At 44.7% G+C, this 19,285-nt stretch overlaps 1 non-coding gene across 1 annotated transcript; it reads right to left on the reverse strand.

Annotated features, from left to right (window-relative positions):
• Positions 1-13,752: 13,752 nt before the first annotated feature.
• LOC138361716 (5S ribosomal RNA) lies at positions 13,753-13,871 on the reverse strand. Its single transcript, XR_011227131.1, has one exon. It is a non-coding gene; the product is annotated as a 5S ribosomal RNA (ribosomal RNA).
• Positions 13,872-19,285: the final 5,414 nt, after the last annotated feature.

Genomic DNA, 19,285 nt, shown 5'->3' on the forward strand with positions numbered 1-19,285 from the left:
ATGAGACTGCCTACACATTGTGGCTAATAACCAACTCTTTTTAGTCATCACGGCAGGATACGGACCTTCTTGTGGTGTCTTAATGGTAATTGTATCCTAACATATTTTTGTCTCCTTGGCATGGATATTTAACATCGTTTATTCAGTCTTGGGTTTATGTTCTTTCGCCATTTACAGACATTTTACATCTACCTACTTCCTCAGCCTACCCTGCCAATTTCTAATGAATTTGTGGATTTTCTTTTGTAATACATACATGTGTGTGCTCATCTGCTCTTCAGTTTTTATGATATTTGTCTCATCTGTCCTGCTTTATGATACTTTTACAAAGAACATGAACAAATGCTTCTATTTTAGAGAAGATATGGGATCCAGGTTTCGGAGCCGTAAAACCAACCGTCGTGATTGGTGGACGAGTTGCCAGGTTGCAGCTTCTGTACCGTGCCGGCACATAAATAGGTTCGGCTCAAGCGGCGGCAGCATCATTCCCCCGTGACTGTCTGAGCGTCTCTCATCACCTTGGTTATCTCATCATCATCATGGTAGAAGCAAAGCCTACCAAGAAGGCTGCGGCTGCTGCTGCTGCTGCTGTGGTGGCCACCACCAGGAAACCTCGCGTCCAGGTTGCTCACCCGAAAACTAGTCAAATGGTTCTAGCCGCGGTCGCAGCACTCAAAGACCGTAAGGGCTCGTCTCTACAAGCAATCAAGAAGTACGTTGTTGCCAACAACAAAGTCGAGGCTGCCAAGATCGCCATTTACATCCGAAGATTTCTCAAGAAAGCAGTGGCTGACGGCATTCTTGTTCAGACCAAGGGAAGTGGAGCTAGTGGATCATTCAAGCTGGCCGTAGCAGAGAAGAGGGCCGTTCTAACTCCCAAGAAAGCCACCACAACCAAGAAACCATCTACAGCAGCAAAGAAGGCCGTGGTAACTCCCAAGAAAGCCGCCACAAGCAACAAACCACCTACAGCCTTGAAAAAGAAGCAGCAGCAGCAGCAGCTTGTTGTTGGGAACAAAAAGCCCAAAATAAAGAGAGCTTCAAAATCTCCCAAACCACCCAAGGCAAAGAAAGCTGTCAAGAAAACAACAAAGGCAAAATAAACGACGACATGCAAGCAGCATGAATACACATGACAATAAACATCCAGGCCTCCCCCCTCAGTGGAGGGGCCTCATATGATTCCAAAAAGAGTTTAGTTTTGTAGACAAATAAATCATTACTTTTGGGGTAGATTTACTCTGTATATTATATATATATATATATATATATATATATATATATATATATATATATATATATATATATATATATATATATATATATATATATATATATATACACACATACATGGGTGAGGTGATATGGTACCAAAGTTTTGGGTGAGGTGATTGACATTTACACAAGATAAAACACGAACCAATGGGAATAAAAACATAAGAATGGAAGTAACTGCAGAAGGCCTATTGGCCCATAACACAAGCACTTCCTCTTGATGCTTCTATATTGGTTCGGAGTCTTGAAGCTATAATATATATATATATATATATATATATATATATATATATATATATATATATATATATATATATATATATATATATATATATATATATATATATATATATGCACACAAAACTAAATAGTCTTGTTAGACAAATTGCCCCTATTAGAGGCAAGTTGACTAACAAGCCGAATGACTGCAATTGTTTTGAATTTGAGTTAAATCTAACATAGAAATGTAATCAAACCTAACCTAACCTATGCTAACCCAAGCTAAGCTAACCTAACCTAACCTAAGCTAAGCTAACCTAACCTAACCTAACCTAACCCAGCAATTCATGATCTTAATATAATACTGTTAATTGGATAAACCAATTTGGAAAGAAATGTTCGAAAATAACAAAATTAACTGTTCTTGTTAGGAAAATTGGGCCTTGCATACTTGTCCCAATAGTGTGGTTCTCGCTTTTAGGTACGACATAAACGTATACCTAAGTTGAGAGAGAAAAAGATTCGCACTCAAACATGCATATCGATTGCCAGTCCTGAATTCTGGGTAGATATTCGTGTCCTCCCTTTTCATTTACCATCATTTGGATACTATCAAAACAGCTCTGAGAAGGATAAAATGAATAAAACGGGTAGCTCACTCATGTAAAAAGGAAGAGTTGGGAAAGATCTCTCTCTCTCTCTCTCTCTCTCTCTCTCTCTCTCTCCCTCACCCCCCCCCCCCCCCCACCACCAATGATCCTGCTCTGCTAGTATATAACGGAACAAACCTTCCCCCCCCCCACCCCTCCCTCCCCAATCAGAGTCCCTTTAAGCATGCGAGGATAAAAAATAGATTTCATAAGACCCAATGTGCTAGCTGATATCAAAACAATTTATGTTATCGTCTATTAAGCCCTTCAGTAAAAAAGTATAGGGACCTAATTAGGTCCCGTTTTGAGGTGGTGGTGGGTGGAATCGATGGATTAGCCAAGCTCTTATCCGCCGAATCCGTAGAGGGTACGACCCTGGCGCTTCAGAGCGTACACCACGTCCATGGCAGTGACGGTCTTCCTCTTGGCGTGTTCCGTGTAGGTTACAGCATCACGGATGACGTTCTCGAGGAACACCTTCAGGACGCCACGGGTCTCTTCGTAGATGAGACCCGAAATACGCTTCACGCCGCCACGACGAGCTAAGCGACGAATAGCGGGCTTGGTGATGCCCTGGATGTTGTCACGTAGCACCTTACGATGACGCTTGGCGCCACCCTTTCCGAGTCCCTTGCCTCCCTTGCCGCGTCCAGTCATGGTGTTGAAGTTGTGTGAATAATAAAATTTCGGAATCAGAATCAGAATAATACAGGAGAAGATGCCCATAGGGGCGAGCTTGGAAGTGGGGACAGAAGAAGATAAGGGGGGGTGAGAGGAAGAAGATTTGTAAGAGAAAAAGTGCCAGGGCTAAACCCAGCTGCGTGTCGTTAGGTTGCGGCTTTCGAGGCAGGGACTCAGTCGGGTGTTTTCAGTGACAACATCGGGACATCACAAACTCACAACATCACAGTGATTGGCTCAAGAGCGTCAGGGCTGAACTTTTTTACGGATTGTTTGTGCTGGTTGTTGAGAGCTGAATATGTAATGATAGTGGATGCTGGGTGTTGAGAGCTAAAGTTTAACGAAATACAGAGTTAGGAAGAGGATCATGGATGGTAGAGAAGAGGTCATGATTGTTTCGTGGTAGTCTGAGAGTGTGTAGGAGAAAATCAATGTGTTGTTCATGATGAGTGAGTAGTCTATCGATTTGTTTGTCTGATAGAGTTTTCCAGTAGGTATTTAGGGCAGGAATGTTAGTACTTTCATGGAGACTTTGACTGGTATTTAACTCTTGCCATCGGGTGTTGAGTACCCATCTTAGTGCTCTGTTCTGTATTCTTTGAAGTTTTATTTTGTTAGTGCGTGCAGATAGAGAAAGAGCTAGTGGAGCGTATGTTAGGAGAGGTCTAATAAGTGCTTTGTAAAGGTGCATTTTTGTGTCAGGTTTTGCAAATCTAAGTCTGTATAGTTTCTTCATGGCTTGAAGAGCTATTGCATGTTTCTGTGTTATGTGTGTGTGAAAGAGTAGTTGTCGATCAAATGTGAGTCCCAGGACTGTGGAGGAGGGAGATACAGAGATATAAGTAGGATTTTGAGTGTATGAATAGAGTTTGAGAGGAATTGGGCGAATAGTTCTTTTACAGAAAAAGTAGGTGATTTTAGATTTGCTGGAGTTGGTTTTTATACGCCATTTGTACTCCCACTCAGTGACAACATCAAGTTCTGTTTGTGCTCTGTTTGTTAGTGTATCAATGGTGTTGCTGGTGACAAGGTGAGAGACATCATCAGCATAACATATGGTTAATGAAGTGTGATGAACAGGGTCAGGAATGTCGTTTATGTATAGGATGTAGAGTGTTGGGGCAAGAACAGAACCTTGGGGAACACCGGCGTGTAAGTTGAAGTAGTCAGAGTGTTGTTGGAGGAACTTAATTCTCATTGTCCTATTGTCTAAGTAGTTCGAAAGAAGTTTGGTGGTGATGAAGAGGAAGATTAAAGTTGTTGCATAGTTTGAATTTTAAGCCGTCATGCCAAACAGTGTCAAAGGCCTTCTCAACGTCCTTAGTGATGAGTGCAGTCTTAAGTCTTTGGTGCTGATTGATACTGAGGTAGTTAGTCATGATGTTTAAGGCGTCGTGAGTGGACCGGTGAGGCCGAAATCCAAACTGTTTGTTAGTGAGTAAGTCATTGTGTTCAAGGTGCGTTCTAAGTCTCTGGTTGATCAGCCTTTCAAAGACTTTGCCAAGTGTCTCTAGAAGGCTGATGGGTCTATAGTTCTTTGGGTCAGTGTGGGGTTTCCCAGGTTTTGGAATAAGAACGGCTGTGGCAGACTTAAAGTTGAGTGGAAAGTACCCAGAGGCAAGGGAGGCGTTGAATAGGTTAGTGATAGCAGTAATGATAGAAGCAGGGAGTTGTCTAAGAAGGATATGTCCAATGCCAGACGCACCAGGGGCTCTACGACGAGTGCCCATGAGAGCTGTCTTGACATCAGCTAGAGTTAGGGGAGTCTGTAGTTCAGTGTTTGAATTGAGATTTTCAAGGTGAATGAGGTCGTCTGGTGTAGTTGCTTGTCTATTTTGGTGTATCCAGTCTTCGACTATTTCAATGTTGGGGCGTGCAAATGGTTCAGGAGGATGTGGGTGAAAGATTTGTTCCCAGTGGTGTTTAAAAATGTTGAGAACTGCTTCAGGATCAGTGATTTTGTTGTTATTATGTAGAAGGTATTTAAACGGTGTGTGAGTTGATCCTTGTAATCGTTTGATTCGTTTCCAGAATTCTTGAGGTGTCAGTTTTCTGTATTGTTCTGCTTGTTCTATAAGGTGTTTCCAATGTTTTGTGTGATCTTCATCTAGGCTGTTAAGGATATGGTTTTTTAATGCTGTTAGGTCCCATAGTATTTGTCCATGACGATGTATGTTTTGTAAGAATCTAGTGTGATAGCAAGCTAAGAGGCGTTTGGAGCGAATGGAGGGGGTGAAAGTGAAATGTGGTTTGTGTGCTGTTTTAGGGATGGAGATGTTTGCTGCATGAATGATGCTGTCTTGTATGTTGCGTGCTTGTGTGTCGATGTCAGTGTGATGTTTGTCATTGTATTCATAAGTGAGATCAGTGTCATCAATGTGTTGTTTGAACATGTCCCAGTTTGCCCTATGGTATGAGAATTGAGGAGTGCTGGGGATGAGAATAGGATTTGTGGAGACTGTGAGAATTAAGGGAATATGATCAGAGCCCGTAATGGGCCCTGGTGAAATGAAGTGTTGCAAGTTGCTGCCGTGTCTGTTGGTGAATATGAGATCAGGCCGGCCAGAACCTGTATGTGTGAAACAAGTGGGGAAATCAGGGCCAAGAAAGAATAGATGTTTTTGGGTGTATATTTGGTGAAGCTGTCTGCCATGCTGATTTGTGGTATTGTGGTGGAATGTAGGGTGTTGTGCATTGAGGTCTGCAAGCAGAAAAACAGGCAAGTGAGAGTTGTTGAAGAGAGTTATGAAATCTTGCATGGGAATGTCGGTGTTAGGACGGGTGTAGGTTGTGCAGATGATGAGAGACCCCATTTGTGTATGAACTTTAATGGCTAGGAAATGTTTGTGAAGCCAATGAGTGTGTAAGAGTTCGTGTTTGTATGAAGAACGGATGAGTATTGCAACTCCTTCATGTGCTTCATCTGGTGACTGGTAAGAGGTGTAGCCATAATGTTTGATTTTATATGAGTTCGTGATGTATGTGCTATTTAATAATAGCACATCAGGTCTCTCGATCTCAATAAAATCTGACACCATGTGTCTAATGTTGAAATATGCCCGCACATTAAACTGTATGATCTTTATGAATTTTTAGGTTTTGATGGGGTGCTGGTGGGGTTTTGTGCATGTACAAGAGCATGAGGGTTGCGTGATTCAATGAGTTGGGCAGTTATTGAGGAGGGTGCATCTTGGAGGATGGTGGTAGGAATTGTAGGATATTTACAGCGGGAGGTGGGAGTAAGACAACGGGTTGCTGAACGGGCTCGGGACGAGACAAGATGAGTTACAGAAGAAATGACTGAAGTTGTTGGGGGATGGAGGGAGACAGAAGGCTTGTTGACAGGGACCGGGTGAGAGGTATCAGAGGTTGTAGTGTTAGTAGTCAGATTGGAAGTGGAGAGGACAATGTTGGGAGAAGAGGTTGAAAGTGCCTTTGACATGGATGCTTCAGTTTGGGATAGTCCAGGATGTGCTGTTTGGTCAGTGGCACCGTTTTCTGTAGCAGTCAGGAGTGGGTTGGTAGGAGATTGTGGGGGAACTGTAGTATTTTCTTCAGCTGAAGTCATGGTGTTTTGTGGAGTGAGGACTGTAGGCGAGAATGGAGCAGAGCGCAATAGTTGAGTAGGAGGAACAGAGATACTAGGAAGGCCGTTATGAGTGAGAAAGATTGGAAGATAGTCAGCAAAGTCACGGCCATCGTCCTTGGCCTTCAAGTAAGCAGCTTGTACACAGGCAGTGACTCGTTCATATGCAAGGTTCTGAAGAGGAGAATAAGGTGGAGGTGGTGGGTGAGGGAAGAGAGGTGGAGAGGACTGAGTTTGTTGTGCAGTATTATGATGATGTTGCTGGTGAGGTGAAGCATTAAGGACACTGGCATAGGACATTGATGTGGCTGATGCTGTTTGGTGATGAGATAGGTTATGGGAGGTTGAAGAAGAGGAATGAGGGTGTGCTTGAGTGCGAGGTTGGTTATTGCGAAGAGATTTTAGGGTTTGCTTTCTCAAAGGGCAAGATTTGTCAACTGCTGAATGACCTCCTTGGCAATTGATGCATTTTAAAGTGTTGGCAGAGCACTGAGTGTAAAAATGGCCTTCTACAGAACATTTTGAACAAATTTGTGGGCTTTTACATTTCCGGGTTTCATGACTGTATTTGTAGCATTTAAAGCATTGCAGCAAAGGAAGATAGTCAACTGGACTAATGAGATAGGGAGGAGTGCTGGTGTGGAGGATTTTAATTCCATGGTGCAAGAGTTTTTGAGCTTCTGTAGGGGAGGAACATTGGATCTTGAGGTGTTTTGTATTGGGCACTGGGTATATCTCCATTACAGTAATAGCATTCCTGTGAGAGATGTCTTGAGAGAGATTGATAGTAGTAGGTGCTGAAAGGACAGAGCTGTCGACATTTCTTACAAGTACAGAGCATTTAGTTTTTTGTTCAATAGTGAGAACAGGAGTAAGTGAAGCTTGTGTGAGTTTTCTGAAAGTAGGTTCCTTGAAACAGGCAAAAAGGTCGTCTTCAGAGGCAATGAGAAATTTGATGGTGTTTGTGTTGGCATGTTTTATATGGTTAGTGGCTGGTGTGCCAGTGGCATTGTAAAAGGTAGTGATGCAGTCAACTGTGTCTATGGGTGTATTCCCAGTGTAGGTCATCCGTAGACAGTGAGCCATTGTGACTCACTGTCTACTGACAGTCCCGTGTCTTGTGCCAATCACTGCGATTCCATTAGCTCAGTGGGGGGGTCAGTGTGCTCGTGAGCTGTGGGTTGGAGCTCGGTTGTCAGAGGCGTAATTCCGGGTTCCTAGCAGGCTAATTGAACCCGGTTCGGCACAAATACAAAGTATTCGTGAGTCCTGAAGGTGTTACTCAAGGGCAACCCCCACTGCTAGTTGACTCGCACTATCACGAGGTTCTAGCAGTGGATCGGCATAGCAAACAAGCCAGGCAGGGAGACACAGGGCGCAAGCACGTGCTGTGACCCCACCTGGGAGGAAAGGACGAATACCCCACTGCACTTTCACCGCACAGGGGGTAGGTCCCGGCCTGAAGAGGAAGAAATGTTTAGCAGAGGAGAGAAAGAGTGCTATGCACGGCAATACACATTACGTAAGTTAGGCCATCCAGCTGTCCCTGGTTTTATTCAGGGTGGCAGTACGGGTTGGCCCACTAGGGTAATGTATCTTTGCACGTTATATCACTGATAGAGCTGTAACATAAACCGTGAACACGCCGAGAGGAAGAGCCGTCGTTGCCTGAAAAAGAGGTGTGTGCCAGTTTGCCTGGGTGTTGCCTTGGATGGAAGATGGCTGTGATAAGGATGTGGCCCCAGGTAGGGTTACCACGAGAGTATGCTCGTCTGGGCCGACCAAGCGGCCCTGACCTTGCAAGTTAGCAACAGGTGCTACTAGCGCTCTGCATCTCTGGCTGTTGTTAAATCGATGCTGTTGGATCACTGTGGTGGTTGTGATGTCAGATGCCTCAAAACGGTGGTCCCATGTAACTGCAATAATGCAGAGGCAGGTGGTTGCAGGTGCGGGGGCGCTCAAACAGCGTATCGCCTAGATCTCACTGCGAGCGCGACGTGCTAGTGCTTCCGTTGCCAATGAAAAGATGAAAAAAAAAATTTCGGCACGATTTCCCCAGACTATATCCCGTCAAGCGGACGTACTTGTAGCATGGCAACTCCTAACTCCTGCCTGTCCTTACTTTATGCTTGTACTCGAGCAGAAACACGGCTTTCTCACAACGCTTTCAAAACTGCAGTTGCCTACTCGTCTGTTTCACGTCTCTGTGAAATGACTTTTGCACAAATCCAAAAAATAGAGCAAAATCAGCGATAATAGTGTTTGAGGTGAGCTGCCTGTTGGCTGCAGCCAGAGGAAGGAGGGGAGGGGCAACGGGGTGACGTAGGCGAGTCGAGCAGCCAATGGCGCTCGAGCAAGCGCCTCGAGACGGCGTATATAAGCAAAAATTTTTCGGCGCCGGCCATCACAAACCACAGTTGTTCACCATGGCTCGCACCAAGCAGACTGCTCGCAAGTCCACGGGAGGCAAGGCTCCTCGTAAGCAGCTGGCCACCAAGGCAGCACGCAAGTCTGCTCCTGCCACAGGGGGCGTGAAGAAGCCTCACCGTTACAGGCCCGGAACGGTCGCCCTGCGTGAGATCCGTCGTTACCAGAAGAGCACAGAGTTGCTCATCAGGAAACTTCCCTTCCAGCGTCTGGTGCGCGAGATTGCCCAGGACTTCAAGACCGATCTTCGCTTCCAGTCGTCTGCCGTCATGGCTTTACAGGAGGCATCCGAGGCTTACCTGGTCGGTCTCTTCGAGGACACTAACCTCTGTGCCATCCACGCCAAGCGTGTCACCATCATGCCAAAGGACATTCAGCTTGCTCGCCGTATCCGTGGAGAGCGTGCATAAGCTAAAACGACCACCCTAGTATACACCAAACTCGGCCCTTCTCAGGGCCAAAATATCCTTCTAAGGAGATTTCAGACATTCCTAGCATCAGTCATATGAATTAACCTTCATCTATACATATAATAAATAAATAAATACAATAATTTAGGTGTCATACATACACTGTACACGTGATATCAATAAATCAAGTCATTTGTAGTACAACCTGTCCTCTTACAAACAAAACGCCGTCGCTTTTCATTCTTATGCACTGCCAAGGATCCTTCCCCCCCCCCCCCCCCTCCAAAAAAAAAAAAAAATTGTCATACTGTACTAGAAATAAAAGCAGCTTGTATAAGTGACATACTGTCCTGTCCTGTTTTATTCTGTTTTTGGTCCTCTGGCTTAATCTGTTAAGTTAGGAGATGACATTTTAAATTAACCGTTTTCTTGACATTTTCAAACCTTAAGAGGGTGGCCTGCATAGTAATCCTAATGTGGAACATAACAATGAATCTCTAATCTCTAGAAAAAAGATACCGAGTGTTTATATGTGTGTTGAGAGAGAGAGAGAGAGAGAGAGAGAGAGAGAGAGAGAGAGAGAGAGAGAGAGAGAGAGAGAGAGAGAGAGAGAGAGAGAGAGAGAGAGAGAGAGAGAGAGAGAGACATGCAGAGACAGAGACAGAGACAGAGACAGACAGACAGACAGACAGACAGAGACTGAGAGAGAGAAACACACACAGACAGTTTCATAAATATTCTCATTTTATAGCTATTTGCTTTCAGTGACAGAGGTTTTTGTTATAATAGTATTGGTGTCTAACACTCACAATCTCTTTAGAAATTAAAGTGTGGCTCCAATGGAGCCGAGTTTGTTGGTTTGAGGCCAAGCCACCACCACAGGGCAGTAAGTAAGCCGTTTACTTGGAGGAGGTGTACTTGGTGACGGCCTTAGTGCCCTCAGAGACGGCGTGCTTGGCCAGTTCTCCGGGCAACAGGAGCCTTACAGCCGTCTGGATCTCCCGACTGGTAATGGTGGAACGCTTGTTGTAGTGGGCCAGGCGAGAAGCCTCGGCGGCGATGCGCTCGAAGATGTCGTTCACGAACGAGTTCATGATCGACATGGCTTTGGAAGAGATACCAGTGTCGGGGTGGACCTGCTTCAGCACTTTGTAGATGTAGATGCTGTAGCTCTCCTTCCTCCTGCGCTTCTTTTTCTTATCGCCCTTGGCAATGGCCTTCTGGGCCTTTCCGGCCTTCTTGGCAGCCTTTCCAGATGCCTTGGGTGGCATGATGATGCTCGTGCTGGCTGGCGTTGCGATACAATAATGAACTTTTGCGCGAGTCGAGCTTTCCTTTTATATCCCGCTCGCGACTCAGCTCAGAGCGGGTCGCGTGGCGGAGCGCGCTGATTGGTCAGTGGCGGACTCCCTTGATCCTGAGCGGGGTATATAACACGAAGCTCGATCTGCGGGCCGGCATAAAACACCACAAACCCACAACAGCAGCAGCAATGTCAGGACGCGGCAAGGGAGGCAAAGTGAAGGGCAAGTCAAAGTCTCGCTCCAGCAGGGCCGGACTTCAGTTCCCCGTGGGCAGAATTCACCGTCTGCTGCGTAAAGGCAACTACGCCGAACGCGTCGGTGCTGGCGCTCCTGTCTACCTGGCAGCCGTCATGGAATACCTCGCTGCCGAAGTTCTGGAGCTCGCCGGTAACGCCGCACGTGACAACAAGAAGACCCGTATCATCCCACGTCACTTGCAGTTGGCCATCCGCAACGACGAAGAACTCAACAAACTTCTGTCTGGCGTAACCATTGCACAGGGAGGTGTTCTTCCAAACATTCAGGCAGTTCTTTTGCCAAAGAAGACAGAGAAGAAGTAAGCACTTCTGCCACCCACCACGACAAATACCATAACCAGGCTCCATCCGGAGCCACACACACTTTAATAGAGAGATTCAAGTAGACAATCAACTTTCAAACATTAATAATAACATTTATATTGATTTCATTTGGAATGTGTACATAACAAACAAACAAACAAAACAAAATTATAGGGGATATTCAGCATCACTTGGAATATTAACCAATCATATAAATCCAATATATATTTTATATTTTACTTTAAGCGAGGAATTCATATTCTATCAATTTTTAATCATACAAATGAACAAAAGCAATTCTTCACTAGACGTAATGAATGAATAAATGATCAAGGTTTTAATGTGTTTCATGAATAAATATATATATATATATATATATATATATATATATATATATATATATATATATATATATATATATATATATATATATATATATATATATAATATAATATAATATAATATATTATAATACTTGTGAACCAGAATATGTTTGAGCAGCAGCGATCGTGCCATTGGCCGAAGTGCAACAATTCAAATAATTTAAAGGGCCTGCTCGGGTATATAAGAGAGGCTGGGAGACTGGGGCCGGTGGTGGGTGATGGGTGATGAGTGATGGTGTGGTGTGGTGTGGTGTTGTTAAGAGTTGATTTACGGCCAGCCAGCCAGCTGCAGCCAAGGCAGGGCAGGGCAAGGCAAGGCAAGGCAAGGCAAGGCAAGGCAAGGCAAGGCAAGGCAAGGCAAGGCAATAACAGGACAGGACAGGCAAGGCAAGGCAAGGCAAGGCAAGGCAAGGCAAGCAGGCGGGCGGGCGGGCGGGCGGGCGGGCGGGCAGCCAGCCAGCCAGCCAGCCAGCCAGCCAGCCAGCCAGGCAGGCAGGCAGGCAGGCAGGCAGGCAGGCAGGCAGGCAGGCAGGCAGGCAGGCAGGCAGCCAGCCAGTCAGCCAGCCAGCCAGCCAGCCAGCCAGCCAGCCAGCCAGCCAGCCAGCCAGCCAGCCAGCCAGCCAGCCAGGCAGGCAGGCAGGCAGCCAGCCAGCCAGCCACTCCCACTTTGTATTTATATGCATTCAATTTATATTCAAACATTATATATGTTAAGGGCCTAGTTTTAGTGTTTATTTTAAAAATGACAAACATCGAGTCGTTTTACCAGTCCTTTAGCGTTAACGGTGATGCATTTTAAAACTGAACAGAAATCACCTTTTCTGGATATATCAAATATCGAATCCGCTTAATGTGCCTACAATTCAATCATTCAAAAAATACATAATTTACATCATGCCTTTTCATAGAACAGACAATAAGATTTGAGACAATAAGAACTTTAGTTTTATAACTAAAGTTGCACAATTATACCAACTCTATGGTGGCTGGGTGGTAAGGTGTGTGGCTGGTGTTTTGGAAGTCGCGAGTTCAAACGACCCAATGGGAGTACTTTTTTTTTTTTTTATGCCATTCAATCTTCCTAGTACTATTATGTAGGTGTGTGTGTGTGTGTTTTTATTCATTCTTTGGTTTTATAGATGACATACATATTGACTCCTTTTACCGGTCCTTAATTAGGCTCTGGGGAAGCAATGGTGGTGGTGGTGGTGCATTTAAAACTAAACCAAAAATCACCAGTTCTGGACGCGTCAAATATCATATCCGCTTAATGTGTCTACAACCTAATTACTTAAAACTACACTATTTAATTCATTCATATCATGTGCATATTGGTCATTATGCTCATACAACCGACATAACAATTTATTTTCATTATTAGAATCATACATTTCATCAAGTAATACAGATACAAAGAGATTTTCTTTCTGAGAAGACCGTTAGTATTGGCTGGCTGGCAGGCAGGCAGGCAGGCAGGCAGGCATTTGAGGGTTATTATTTCGCCTGATGATTGGGGGGAGGGTTGATGTGTTAGGGGGTTTTCGGTTAGGTGTGGTGGTGGTGATTGGTGGTGATTGGTGGTGGTGGTGATTGGTGGTGAGTAGTGGTGGTGGTGGTGGTGGTGGTGGTGGTGGTGGTGGTGGTGGTGGTGGTAGTAGGTGGGAGGGGGGGGGGGGGGGAAGGGGAATGATGGTCTGTGGATTCCTTCTCCGTACCCCTTACATATAAGCAAAAACATGCCTTCCTGTGGGTATAGAAACATTAACACAAATTATATCAGTAACTGATATTGTAGCCTTTTAAACAGAAAAGATTTGTACATACAAATACTTTTAAATTATCATTTATTTGTGGAAATGGCATTTACGTCATTAAATTGATACCTCAGCATCAAGTGTCCTGCAGTGGTCCAGTGGTAAAGTGTATATAAGTGATGCGTATTCTTGGAGTTGCGAGTTCAAACCCGGATTAAGCTATATATATATATATATATATATATATATATATATATATATATATATATATATATATATATATATATATATATATATATACAACATGTTTTGTTTTGGTTGTTTGTTTTTGTATAAAGCCTCACACACTATATTAAGCGAGTTTGTTTTAAACATGACATACATATTAATTCATTTTACCAGGCCTTATTCCACACAACTCCGTGAATTTCCCGTGGAGCCAGCCAGCCAGCCATTCAAACAAAAACAAACGAAACAAAACAAAACAAAACAAAAAACATTATTGCCAACAGCATTTGGTGTTCCCAGGCGGTCACCCATCCAAGTACTAACCAAACCCAACGTTGCTTAACTTCGCTGATCGGACGAGAAGCGGTGTTCTCAACGTGGTATGGCCGTTGGCATGAGACTGCCTACACATTGTGGCTAATAACCAACTCTTTTTAGTCATCACGGCAGGATACGGACCTTCTTGTGGTGTCTTAATGGTAATTGTATCCTAACATATTTTTGTCTCCTTGGCATGGATATTTAACATCGTTTATTCAGTCTTGGGTTTATGTTCTTTCGCCATTTACAGACATTTTACATCTACCTACTTCCTCAGCCTACCCTGCCAATTTCTAATGAATTTGTGGATTTTCTTTTGTAATACATACATGTGTGTGCTCATCTGCTCTTCAGTTTTTATGATATTTGTCTCATCTGTCCTGCTTTATGATACTTTTACAAAGAACATGAACAAATGCTTCTATTTTAGAGAAGATATGGGATCCAGGTTTCGGAGCCGTAAAACCAACCGTCGTGATTGGTGGACGAGTTGCCAGGTTGCAGCTTCTGTACCGTGCCGGCACATAAATAGGTTCGGCTCAAGCGGCGGCAGCATCATTCCCCCGTGACTGTCTGAGCGTCTCTCATCACCTTGGTTATCTCATCATCATCATGGTAGAAGCAAAGCCTACCAAGAAGGCTGCGGCTGCTGCTGCTGCTGCTGTGGTGGCCACCACCAGGAAACCTCGCGTCCAGGTTGCTCACCCGAAAACTAGTCAAATGGTTCTAGCCGCGGTCGCAGCACTCAAAGACCGTAAGGGCTCGTCTCTACAAGCAATCAAGAAGTACGTTGTTGCCAACAACAAAGTCGAGGCTGCCAAGATCGCCATTTACATCCGAAGATTTCTCAAGAAAGCAGTGGCTGACGGCATTCTTGTTCAGACCAAGGGAAGTGGAGCTAGTGGATCATTCAAGCTGGCCGTAGCAGAGAAGAGGGCCGTTCTAACTCCCAAGAAAGCCACCACAACCAAGAAACCATCTACAGCAGCAAAGAAGGCCGTGGTAACTCCCAAGAAAGCCGCCACAAGCAACAAACCACCTACAGCCTTGAAAAAGAAGCAGCAGCAGCAGCAGCTTGTTGTTGGGAACAAAAAGCCCAAAATAAAGAGAGCTTCAAAATCTCCCAAACCACCCAAGGCAAAGAAAGCTGTCAAGAAAACAACAAAGGCAAAATAAACGACGACATGCAAGCAGCATGAATACACATGACAATAAACATCCAGGCCTCCCCCCTCAGTGGAGGGGCCTCATATGATTCCAAAAAGAGTTTAGTTTTGTAGACAAATAAATCATTACTTTTGGGGTAGATTTACTCTGTATATTATATATATATATATATATATATATATATATATATATATATATATATATATATATATATATATATATATATATATATATATATATATATATATATACACACATACATGGGTGAGGTGATATGGTACCAAAGTTTTGGGTGAGGTGATTGACATTTACACAAGATAAAACACGAACCAATGGGAATAAAAACATAAGAATGGAAGTAACTGCAGAAGGCCTATTGGCCCATAACACAAGCACTTCCTCTTGATGCTTCTATATTGGTTCGGAGTCTTGAAGCTATAATATATATATATATATATATATATATATATATATATATATATATATATATATATATATATATATATATATATATATATATATATATATATATATATATATATATGCACACAAAACTAAATAGTCTTGTTAGACAAATTGCCCCTATTAGAGGCAAGTTGACTAACAAGCCGAATGACTGCAATTGTTTTGAATTTGAGTTAAATCTAACATAGAAATGTAATCAAACCTAACCTAACCTATGCTAACCCAAGCTAAGCTAACCTAACCTAACCTAAGCTAAGCTAACCTAACCTAACCTAACCTAACCCAGCAATTCATGATCTTAATATAATACTGTTAATTGGATAAACCAATTTGGAAAGAAATGTTCGAAAATAACAAAATTAACTGTTCTTGTTAGGAAAATTGGGCCTTGCATACTTGTCCCAATAGTGTGGTTCTCGCTTTTAGGTACGACATAAACGTATACCTAAGTTGAGAGAGAAAAAGATTCGCACTCAAACATGCATATCGATTGCCAGTCCTGAATTCTGGGTAGATATTCGTGTCCTCCCTTTTCATTTACCATCATTTGGATACTATCAAAACAGCTCTGAGAAGGATAAAATGAATAAAACGGGTAGCTCACTCATGTAAAAAGGAAGAGTTGGGAAAGATCTCTCTCTCTCTCTCTCTCTCTCTCTCTCTCTCTCTCCCTCACCCCCCCCCCCCCCCACCACCAATGATCCTGCTCTGCTAGTATATAACGGAACAAACCTTCCCCCCCCCACCCCTCCCTCCCCAATCAGAGTCCCTTTAAGCATGCGAGGATAAAAAATAGATTTCATAAGACCCAATGTGCTAGCTGATATCAAAACAATTTATGTTATCGTCTATTAAGCCCTTCAGTAAAAAAGTATAGGGACCTAATTAGGTCCCGTTTTGAGGTGGTGGTGGGTGGAATCGATGGATTAGCCAAGCTCTTATCCGCCGAATCCGTAGAGGGTACGACCCTGGCGCTTCAGAGCGTACACCACGTCCATGGCAGTGACGGTCTTCCTCTTGGCGTGTTCCGTGTAGGTTACAGCATCACGGATGACGTTCTCGAGGAACACCTTCAGGACGCCACGGGTCTCTTCGTAGATGAGACCCGAAATACGCTTCACGCCGCCACGACGAGCTAAGCGACGAATAGCGGGCTTGGTGATGCCCTGGATGTTGTCACGTAGCACCTTACGATGACGCTTGGCGCCACCCTTTCCGAGTCCCTTGCCTCCCTTGCCGCGTCCAGTCATGGTGTTGAAGTTGTGTGAATAATAAAATTTCGGCACGATTTCCCCAGACTATATCCCGTCAAGCGGACGTACTTGTAGCATGGCAACTCCTAACTCCTGCCTGTCCTTACTTTATGCTTGTACTCGAGCAGAAACACGGCTTTCTCACAACGCTTTCAAAACTGCAGTTGCCTACTCGTCTGTTTCACGTCTCTGTGAAATGACTTTTGCACAAATCCAAAAAATAGAGCAAAATCAGCGATAATAGTGTTTGAGGTGAGCTGCCTGTTGGCTGCAGCCAGAGGAAGGAGGGGAGGGGCAACGGGGTGACGTAGGCGAGTCGAGCAGCCAATGGCGCTCGAGCAAGCGCCTCGAGACGGCGTATATAAGCAAAAATTTTTCGGCGCCGGCCATCACAAACCACAGTTGTTCACCATGGCTCGCACCAAGCAGACTGCTCGCAAGTCCACGGGAGGCAAGGCTCCTCGTAAGCAGCTGGCCACCAAGGCAGCACGCAAGTCTGCTCCTGCCACAGGGGGCGTGAAGAAGCCTCACCGTTACAGGCCCGGAACGGTCGCCCTGCGTGAGATCCGTCGTTACCAGAAGAGCACAGAGTTGCTCATCAGGAAACTTCCCTTCCAGCGTCTGGTGCGCGAGATTGCCCAGGACTTCAAGACCGATCTTCGCTTCCAGTCGTCTGCCGTCATGGCTTTACAGGAGGCATCCGAGGCTTACCTGGTCGGTCTCTTCGAGGACACTAACCTCTGTGCCATCCACGCCAAGCGTGTCACCATCATGCCAAAGGACATTCAGCTTGCTCGCCGTATCCGTGGAGAGCGTGCATAAGCTAAAACGACCACCCTAGTATACACCAAACTCGGCCCTTCTCAGGGCCAAAATATCCTTCTAAGGAGATTTCAGACATTCCTAGCATCAGTCATATGAATTAACCTTCATCTATACATATAATAAATAAATAAATACAATAATTTAGGTGTCATACATACACTGTACACGTGATATCAATAAATCAAGTCATTTGTAGTACAACCTGTCCTCTTACAAACAAAACGCCGTCGCTTTTCATTCTTATGCACTGCCAAGGATCCTTCCCCCCCCCCCCCCCTCCAAAAAAAAAAAAAAATTGTCATACTGTACTAGAAATAAAAGCAGCTTGTATAAGTGACATACTGTCCTGTCCTGTTTTATTCTGTTTTTGGTCCTCTGGCTTAATCTGTTAAGTTAGGAGATGACATTTTAAATTAACCGTTTTCTTGACATTTTCAAACCTTAAGAGGGTGGCCTGCATAGTAATCCTAATGTGGAACATAACAATGAATCTCTAATCTCTAGAAAAAAGATACCGAGTGTTTATATGTGTGTTGAGAGAGAGAGAGAGAGAGAGAGAGAGAGAGAGAGAGAGAGAGAGAGAGAGAGAGAGAGAGAGAGAGAGAGAGAGAGAGAGAGAGAGAGAGAGAGAGAGAGAGACATGCAGAGACAGAGACAGAGACAGAGACAGACAGACAGACAGACAGACAGAGACTGAGAGAGAGAAACACACACAGACAGTTTCATAAATATTCTCATTTTATAGCTATTTGCTTTCAGTGACAGAGGTTTTTGTTATAATAGTATTGGTGTCTAACACTCACAATCTCTTTAGAAATTAAAGTGTGGCTCCAATGGAGCCGAGTTTGTTGGTTTGAGGCCAAGCCACCACCACAGGGCAGTAAGTAAGCCGTTTACTTGGAGGAGGTGTACTTGGTGACGGCCTTAGTGCCCTCAGAGACGGCGTGCTTGGCCAGTTCTCCGGGCAACAGGAGCCTTACAGCCGTCTGGATCTCCCGACTGGTAATGGTGGAACGCTTGTTGTAGTGGGCCAGGCGAGAAGCCTCGGCGGCGATGCGCTCGAAGATGTCGTTCACGAACGAGTTCATGATCGACATGGCTTTGGAAGAGATACCAGTGTCGGGGTGGACCTGCTTCAGCACTTTGTAGATGTAGATGCTGTAGCTCTCCTTCCTCCTGCGCTTCTTTTTCTTATCGCCCTTGGCAATGGCCTTCTGGGCCTTTCCGGCCTTCTTGGCAGCCTTTCCAGATGCCTTGGGTGGCATGATGATGCTCGTGCTGGCTGGCGTTGCGATACAATAATGAACTTTTGCGCGAGTCGAGCTTTCCTTTTATATCCCGCTCGCGACTCAGCTCAGAGCGGGTCGCGTGGCGGAGCGCGCTGATTGGTCAGTGGCGGACTCCCTTGATCCTGAGCGGGGTATATAACACGAAGCTCGATCTGCGGGCCGGCATAAAACACCACAAACCCACAACAGCAGCAGCAATGTCAGGACGCGGCAAGGGAGGCAAAGTGAAGGGCAAGTCAAAGTCTCGCTCCAGCAGGGCCGGACTTCAGTTCCCCGTGGGCAGAATTCACCGTCTGCTGCGTAAAGGCAACTACGCCGAACGCGTCGGTGCTGGCGCTCCTGTCTACCTGGCAGCCGTCATGGAATACCTCGCTGCCGAAGTTCTGGAGCTCGCCGGTAACGCCGCACGTGACAACAAGAAGACCCGTATCATCCCACGTCACTTGCAGTTGGCCATCCGCAACGACGAAGAACTCAACAAACTTCTG

Source organism: Procambarus clarkii, unplaced genomic scaffold, assembly GCF_040958095.1.
Source record: "Procambarus clarkii isolate CNS0578487 unplaced genomic scaffold, FALCON_Pclarkii_2.0 HiC_scaffold_652, whole genome shotgun sequence".
Taxonomy (NCBI): domain Eukaryota; kingdom Metazoa; phylum Arthropoda; class Malacostraca; order Decapoda; family Cambaridae; genus Procambarus; species Procambarus clarkii.